At 37.2% G+C, this 8,916-nt stretch overlaps 1 pseudogene; it reads right to left on the reverse strand.

The window, feature by feature from the left end:
* Nucleotides 1-1,015: 1,015 nt before the first annotated feature.
* Nucleotides 1,016-8,916, reverse strand: part of LOC107656387 (TBC1 domain family member 30-like) — a 14,194-nt pseudogene continuing 6,293 nt past the window's right edge.

The following is an 8,916-nucleotide window of genomic DNA, read 5'->3' on the forward strand; positions in this document are numbered from 1 at the left end:
CGAAATCATGCCGCGTTTCCGCTCTCGGGCCAGTAGCCTCGCGGCACTCCTGTAAAAACCCGCCCTAAACACGCCTTCACTGGACTACGTCACACAATACAAAGTTCCACCAGCGAGCTGAAAAAACCAGCATATGCTGGTTTTTTCAACCGGGAGTGGTTGCTTCAACCAAGGAGCATCAAAACAACGAAGTACTAAAGTGAACATGTAACAGATTCTATGAACAAAGTGCCCTTTTGCAATTTCATGCCATGAACATTACAGAACACACTCGCTGTACATTCTGAAGTCTCACAATACACTGAAGCAACACTGGATGTACAGGAGAGCTCCATTCACTTCAACGCCCTTTATTGCAGTGAGTTTCAGAATGACTAAAGCAAGCAGAAGCCTTGATTTGATATTTTAGACGTCATATGATGGTAACAATTCTTTACAGTATATAAGAAGTATGGAAGGGTCTAGTAACGTGTCAAAAAAAAAAACATTATACAAAGCGAATATTATGGCTGTTGTACTCTCAAAATCTAAATCGATGAGTTGCATGGTGGTGGATATGAGTGGAATAACAGGACTTTTAACAGATGATAAGCTCTTAACTTGTCTAGCGTTGGTGTAGTTTCAGGAAGGTTTTTAAAGAGCTCAATATAAAACCTCTTCAGGCTGAATGAATTTACATTTCAATCATTCATGAGGCACTTGTAAAGATGGCAGATTAAATGAATGTTGATATTACGTTATAATTTAACCCGAGCACAATCTCTATTAGGCTCTGAAGACACTCACATAATCATGACAGTGTGAGATATTTGAGGTTATTTTGGTTCAAAACAAGAGAATATGCCACGTTCATTCAACATGCATACATTTCCATTTGGTTCACCTATGTAGTTGGATAACATGTTTTGATAGGTGTCATTTTATGCTTGAAAAACTAATACTGTGGTTGCAAACACAAATGACTAATTGGAGTGGAAACAACGGAAATAAGTAGAAACTTAAGTTTTTTTTTTCCATACTTGCACGTCTTTTATTTTCTGTGGGGCATTTGTGATCATCCACTGTTCATAAGCACCAAAGATTAATAGAGAGAAGAGAAACATTCAAAGGGATGGAGCGCTTAGAATAAGAGCATCCATAAAGAGAAGAACTTAATGACAACTTCTGTCATTCAGATGGCAATTGAATAATTTACTAAGGAAAGATCAAGAGTAAACGGCATGACATGATTGAAAAATGAACACCAATGTAGTCAAAACAACAGAAACAAGCAAATTTGTTGATTTATAGGACTAAATAGTGTATCTGGGTGCTAAAAAATCCTTTTGGACTGTGTGATGCAGAACTGCAGCATTTCCCAGTCATTTAGCATGAGTATTTTACATATATGTGATTGTGATTTTCCTAGCTTTGAAGCATGTAAGTAAACATACACAGTGCATCGTAGCAAATACTTCTGATCTGAACATGCAAAAAGAGATACTTTCATTGACACAAAAGCTTCAACCGATCGTGTCTATCAGGTATTATTCCCAGATGTTTAGGTAGGGTTTCATCAAAGAAGTAAACAGCCTTCATAAATTCATATTATAAACTTCATGGAAGCATTACATTATCCAATATGGTTTCTAAATGTAGATCTGGAAGCATACTAGAGACGGGCTTTCGTGGTTGGAGATTTGAACCCAAATGTATTGATATGAAGAATCAAATAAGTGCTTGTCTGTAGTCGACAATTCATCATCGGCGCTTTGTGGTGCTTCCAACATGGTTCATGCTTCTGCTCATCTGGGGAAAGTGCACATTTGGAGTCATGGCGTTTGGACCGTAGAGGCCCAAGTTTCTCGCAGTGATGGACTTGCGAGGGGTTTTGATGCAAGGGAACGGGGAGAAGATCTGCTGTGGTTTTGAAGGTTCTCCTGCTAACGTTGAAGGGTTTCTTTTGAGGGAGCCTCCGCTTTCTGAGCTGGAGGAGTCTGAACCTGGACGGCGGGTGGATGGGAGCGGAGCTGAGGCCGTGGGTTTGGGCTCGGGCTGCGGTTCTGGTGGTGGAGTTGGTGTATTTGGATTAGAATCTGATTCTGGTGGTGGAGTTGATGTAGGTGGATCAGAAGCTGGTTCTGGCTGTGGAGATGGTGTAGTTGGATCAGAATCTGCTTCTGGTTGTAGAGTTGGTGTAATTGGATCAGAAGCTGCTTCTGGTGAAAGTTCTGGTTCCAGTTCCAGAGAAGACAACTGCTTGTCGATCTCCTGGAGATCATCTGCTTCTCCAGAGATGTGGTTTTGCTGAGAGACATCTGAGCTTATGGTCTCCACCCTCTCTTGCTCTTCATCCTCACGTCTTCCCTCTTCAGATGCTTCTTCTGTTTTGCTCACATCAGTTAGTTCGTCTTCTATCTCCAAAGAATCATCAAATCCGAGTTGAGCTCGTGCCCTGGCGATGTTCCTTCGGTGCGCGCGCACATGTGTACGCCAGGGTGAATGATGTCTGGTCCGAATCATCTGATTCTGGCTGGGTGTGGAGTGGGCTTGAGGACTTCCATCGTTATGGATGACACCATTCTTTGAGGATCGTTGACCGGGTCTGGGCCTCCTGCCCAGAAGAAGATGGTTGACCACAGGGGAGGGACCGATTTGAGAGGGAAGGATACTGGTGGCTGGACACTTATCTGTGAAGAATCAATATCAATGGTCAAGACTGTCAAAGTCATCATGAAAATGTTTGCAACCGATGTTACTTCCATAATATCTCATATACAGAATATTTAAGGTTAAAAAATTCTGTATTTTTTAAATAATGTGCAGTTATGAGTTGTGCAAAATAAGAATGTGTCCTGAAAATAAATACGACCTATTATAAATTCATTTTAAAAGAAATTAATGCCTTTAATTAAATGCTTTGAATCTTTTAATTCAACCAAAAAATGGCAGTAAAGACTTGAACTTTCTACTCATCCCAGAATCTTGAAAAAAAATAATAAATTCTATATAATATAAAATAGAATGTATAATAAATCATTACAAAAATGTAAAAAAAATGTAAATAGTGTGAAGTTATGAATTGCTAAAATTGATGTTGACGTTAATTCTCCATTATGTCCTGTAGAGGTGCGATTGCAATATTGCATGCTCCAATATTTGAAGAAATGAAAGAATAATAAAAAAAAAAAAAAGTAATTATCAAGCTTTAGCGTGTACCAGTTCCCTGCAAAGCAAAACCCATGATTTGGAAAACCTTCATTAATCAATTCAACCGTCACCAAAATGCCAAATGATTGTGTGATTTATTGCATTATACAGCAGCAGACCGACACCGATCAAAACAGCTCTGCAACACATATCTATAATGAAACCATAGTTGACCTATAAAAACCAGTACCAGTGTGGTGCTTCTGCTGTTTACTGGCTTGATGAGGTTCAATAGTTTCAGCTTCCACTCGAGGTCCTGGGAAAAATGTCACAACACACTGACCAACACTACATACTATCCCTTCTGTCACCTCCTGAACTCATCTACAACTGTAAAACGCTCAAAATTAAGATCCTGCTACCTGTATGGATGTACAGTAGTCCGGTCTGCTGCTGTTGCTTTTGTTTAATGCGTGAGTACTGTTTCTTCAGTGCGCTGATGTCAGTGCTCATGCGCTCCAGCATCATGCTGTTGATGGCCGCCTGGTGCTCGGCCCGTCCCGCTCCCACCGCCCCGGGACTGAGCTCGGCCATGTTACTGCCATGAGAGCTCTGCTCCCCTCTCTGATCTGTAGAACAGATGAAAACACAAAGAAAACATCCAAAATCAAAATGCAAGAATATTTGTGACACATTTTACTTGAGTAATGCTGCGCTGGCTCTTTTCCAAAACTTTTATTAGTTTAGTTGCACTGGAACTGAAGGCTGTAATTAAGGACTGCTGGAATAACTCGACGTACCTCAAGAACTGACAAATGCACTGAGGGAATTAAAACCATTTGAGACAGGATTGGGAAGGATTTGCCAGGGTTAGGCTGGCAGAATGAGCTACACTGAGCTCATATTTGCATTACTCCGTGAGATCACCCTTACTCTGACAATGGCAATACAGCTTTAGGGACTCAAAAAATGCTAATCATTAAATGAAACATCTTGTGCATTTGATAATTTCCTGTGTTCAGCAGGATACAAATCATGGAGCAGGAGTAACATTTGTAACCTCAGAGGCTGCACTATTAAATCGAAAGTAGATTTTTGGCTTATGAAAGTTAATTAGACACAGACCTTTAAGGTGCTTTTGGTATCTTTGGATCTCAGGAGCCAGAAGTCCTCCAAGAGGCCCCAGGCAACCCAGAGCAGTGACAATAGAGTCTTCATCATCCATGTCAGCATCATCATCACTCTCCCATCCATGGAGTGCCAGACTATACATCGGAAAATATCATGCATAAAATAAAGTATTATACATTATAATATAAAAAGTAATAAAAAAATTTTAATAAAAACCAGACTATACATGGGAAAATATCATGCATAAAATAAAGTATTATACATTATAATATAAAAAGTAATAAAAAAATTTTAATAAAAAAAAAAATTTGAATTGAATTGAATTAAATAATTAAATTATGCAAATTACTAAATTATGTAAAATAATTTAATTTATTAATAAAATAATTTTACATTTGTAAAAATAGAAACAAAAAATAAAGTAATAAAACTTGAAGTAAATTTTTATATAAAATAATAAAAACTTAAGTGAATTAATAAAAGTGAAAAATAATATTTTTAAAAATGGTATTAAATATTTTAAAATAAAAAAGATGCATACATAAAATATCAAATAAAACCATGCATGAAATAAAATATAAAATAAAATATAAAACAATTACATATAGCACAAAAATAATTAAAGAACGTAATTAATATTTAATTGCACTAAAATTATTTAATTACACTAAAATTATACTAAAAAGTAATGAAATATTTTCAAATAAAACAGAAAAACAAAAAATAAAATGTAAATTACAATAAAACAATACAATAACTGAAATTAAAATTGAACAAAAGTTATTTTTAAAATATTGCACAAAAATAAAATATTTTACAAATAATAATATAAAATTACATCAACAATTTAAGAAAAAAATATTCAAAATAATGTAATTAAATAATATGTAAATAAACATTTTAACAGAGAAAAATTTAATATATTTTTTTATTGTTTTATTATTGCATTGCTGCTTGCCTACATCTCTTCTTTAAAAAAAATAAAGTCAAGTATAAAGCATAAAGCTTAAAACTTGTGAAGACAAGGCAGAACATTTGCATTCGATATTTGCATGCCAATATACACACATGTGCCATAAAACAGCATCCTGCTGTGATGTTCACGTGTTTATGACTACTAAACTCTCACGGATGCCATCTGTGCTGTGGGTGTTGAGTGTCTTCAGCTCTCATACCTGCTGTTCGCTCTGACAGGGGTCGGGAACGGGGGGATGTTGTAGGTGTATTTCTCCCTGAGCTCCGCCAGCTGGGGGAACGGGAACGGGGCCATGGAGTAGACCGTCTGTCGGGACGAAAACACACTTTCAGCCCCAAAAGCAAACTTCCAGCATTTTCAAACACCATTTTGTAACATTAAAGCCATTACAGTTGTTTTATCTATATGATAAGGTTTATATATAATTAAGGACATGAATTATTCATGATATTTTATTTGCTCTGTCTTACATGCACGAGTTCATTGGAGTCGATAAGGTTGTGCTCCAGCATTTCCTGTGTTAAGCAGCCCATAGTACTATAAAATTCATCGGCAGTCTGGCACTCCTCAATTCGCCTGAGAGAGAGAAAGAGATGCAGAACGCTTGATACAAGCTGAAAATTATCTCATATTTAATTTATGATCACATTTTTCTTTGGAATCTGGCCTATCCTGCAACTCTCTGTCATGGACAGATGATTGATGAACTTACTCTCCGAGTTTGGCCCAGATGGCGAGAGCTACACGCAGCAGCATTTCAGAGCCCTCAAAGAAGACCGAGTCCCAAATCTTCAGCACGGTGTGATGGGGCAAACAAGTGGCAAACATGGTCAGAAACCACTGCATGGTGAAGACGTTGGTGAGCGGAGGCTCATAGCTGCCTGAAACACAATGCCAACGCAATGCAGTTGACCTGGAATAGACATTGTTCTTTTGCATCCATATATATACACACAGAGTTGCTACACACCTCCTCCTTCCCGATTGGCTACTTTCTGGAGATGGTGGAGATGCTGAGAAAGTTCTGGAAGCTTCAGTCGCAGCAGATCTCTGAACACAGCCATGTCCACTGAGAGGGCACGCAGGTTATTGGCAAAGTAACTATCGGGAAGCACTTTATCGATCAAATAGATCATCACCTTTCAAAACACAATGATAAAAGATATTGATTTTTTGCATATTTTCTTGCTTATATAATATCTTGCAATAATATGAATGCATTATATAATTATTAAATATTAATTTAAAACAATAAAATATAAAACAAATAAAAAAACAAATACAATTTTAAAAATGTAATTAAATATTTTACAATTAATTTTAAAAAGTTAAACTAAACATGTAACTACTAAATAGAAAAATTTAATTGTAAAATGTTATTACATTTTCAATTGATGTAAAAAAACAAAAAATAAAATCATGCATGACATATATATATATATATATATATATATAATGAAATGAATTAAACTTAAACATTAAATTAATAAAAATGGCAATAAATATTAAAAAATTTAATTAAATTAAATTAAAATTAGGGTACCAAGCCAGTACTGTCTCTTGTGTCTCCTCAAAAAACAGGAAAAAATAAATACATCAAAAAAATTAATTAACAGAGATTATAGGTATCTAGTGGCACTTTTCTACTGCGTGGTACGACTCGTTATAGTTGACCGTTATAGTTGCTCCACCACATCGTCTACTGACCACGATAAAGCCATTTCTTTTATTAAGTTGCGTACGACGGTCGTTTAAAAAAAAAAGTTGTGCGAACAAATGATACTCCGGAGTCTGTTGCTGACTATTTAAATCTAGTGGGTTTGGTGTCTCGTGTCGCAAATCCAATGACACTGGTAGTGACGATTCTCTCTGACCAATAAGTGATCTGCAGTTTTCACACGTCACATTTTAGTACCGGTACGGCTCGCTTGGAACCTTAACCGAGGTGGTACTAAAAAAAAACAATACCATGCAGTGGAAAAGCGCCTTAGGCAAACCTTCAATGCATCTCCTTCATTTCCCTCTGTGACCTCCAGGATGAGGGCAGCCAGAACATTGAAGCCCTGACAGTATCCGACAGTCTTGTTCCAGCGGGCGTATGCCAGCAGCACCCGCTTCAGCACCACGCGGTCCTGCTCCGCCTCCTGGCCACAGTATGAACTGCAGCCGGTCCTGAATGTCACAGATATGAAAACACTGCAAGTGTCTCAAAAGAGACATTTCCAGCACACTTACACTCTTCCTCCACTCTTTGGGAATCCCTACTGGGAGTCTGGCCACTGCTTTCAGTGCGTCGTACCACTGCAGAGCAAAACAGACACAAACAATAAACATGCACAACTAACGTACATTTATTCCTATTTAGGGGGAGTTGGACACACATCTTCTACAATGGGCATCTAATACATACTTGTTGAAAGCCGTTTTTGCCCAAAGAAGGTTCGATAGTGAACTTCAACCTGGTGTCCACCCCTGAAACAAGACAAAACAGTGGACATCAGTGAGAAGATGATGACCATATAAAGACGTCTCCTCTGGAGCTGCAGGTGTCTCATTAACAAATTAATGTAGGGATGTTGTGTAATCACCACTCATTAAAAAACATGTCAAACTAAAATGCACAGACAGGTGTGTGTGTGTGTGTGTGTGTGTGTGTGTGTGTGTGTGCGCGTGTATTTGTGTAAAATCCAAATTTACTACATCCCCTTTGTCACCCATTAATAATAGATGAGGGTTTTTGTTTTTCATTCAATGGCTCATTATTTATGGCAGGCAGGTTACCTAACTCAAGTTTTTAAGTATCTTCTTTGCCTAACAGGAATAAATACCAAAAACAGAAATGACTGGAAACGACAAGTGTATTAGCGTATTATCGAACACGAGAAACCGAACGCGGGATATCGAATAGTTGATAAATGTCGCTGTCCGTTGCAGAGCGGTGCTGAATCTCACTTCCGCCTGCAGTTTCTTACGGATACACGACACCATCCTGTATCAAGACGAAATAAACTTTGTTTTCTTTCACTGTTAAGGCATCATATTGAGCGATAAAGTGCTATAACAACACGATGAATTCTTTACAATGCTGTATCTTTCACAGTAGCCATTGCTAAAGATGCTAAATCCTGTCAAACGTGCATGTAAACAACTCAACCTCGCAAACACGGTGTGGAAAAAAGCGGCTCAGTTTTTTGTTTTGTGCATAAGAATAAGTAAAGACCAACCTGAGTCCATCTCTGTCACAGTTTCATGCTCTAAATAACAAACAGGAGTAGAATAGCACCATTTCTGCCTTTCACTCGTCAGCCGGGACTGTTCCGGATTAACCTACATGATTACAATCATCTCTCCAGCCCTCCTACTGCACTCATGTGCATTACACGACACGACAAAAGTGTCCGAACGAAATCCAGTGGGCATGTGCAGTGTAATGCACCTTTTATATTAAAAAAGGACATTTTGAGTCTAAATCTTTAAAAACAATGATAGTTAATAAATAATATTTAAAAGTGAGCGAAATATTTATTAAATAACAAAATATTTCTTAAGGGACTAAAATAACCATAATATAACTTTCAGGACACCTCAAATACAAAACCATAATTTTTTTTTTTTTAATTTAAAAATTATATTAACATATATACTACTAACAAATACGGTTTACTTAAATATATAATATA

This window comes from Sinocyclocheilus anshuiensis, unplaced genomic scaffold, assembly GCF_001515605.1.
Source record: "Sinocyclocheilus anshuiensis isolate Anshui unplaced genomic scaffold, SAMN03320099.WGS_v1.1 scaffold183, whole genome shotgun sequence".
NCBI lineage: Eukaryota > Metazoa > Chordata > Actinopteri > Cypriniformes > Cyprinidae > Sinocyclocheilus > Sinocyclocheilus anshuiensis.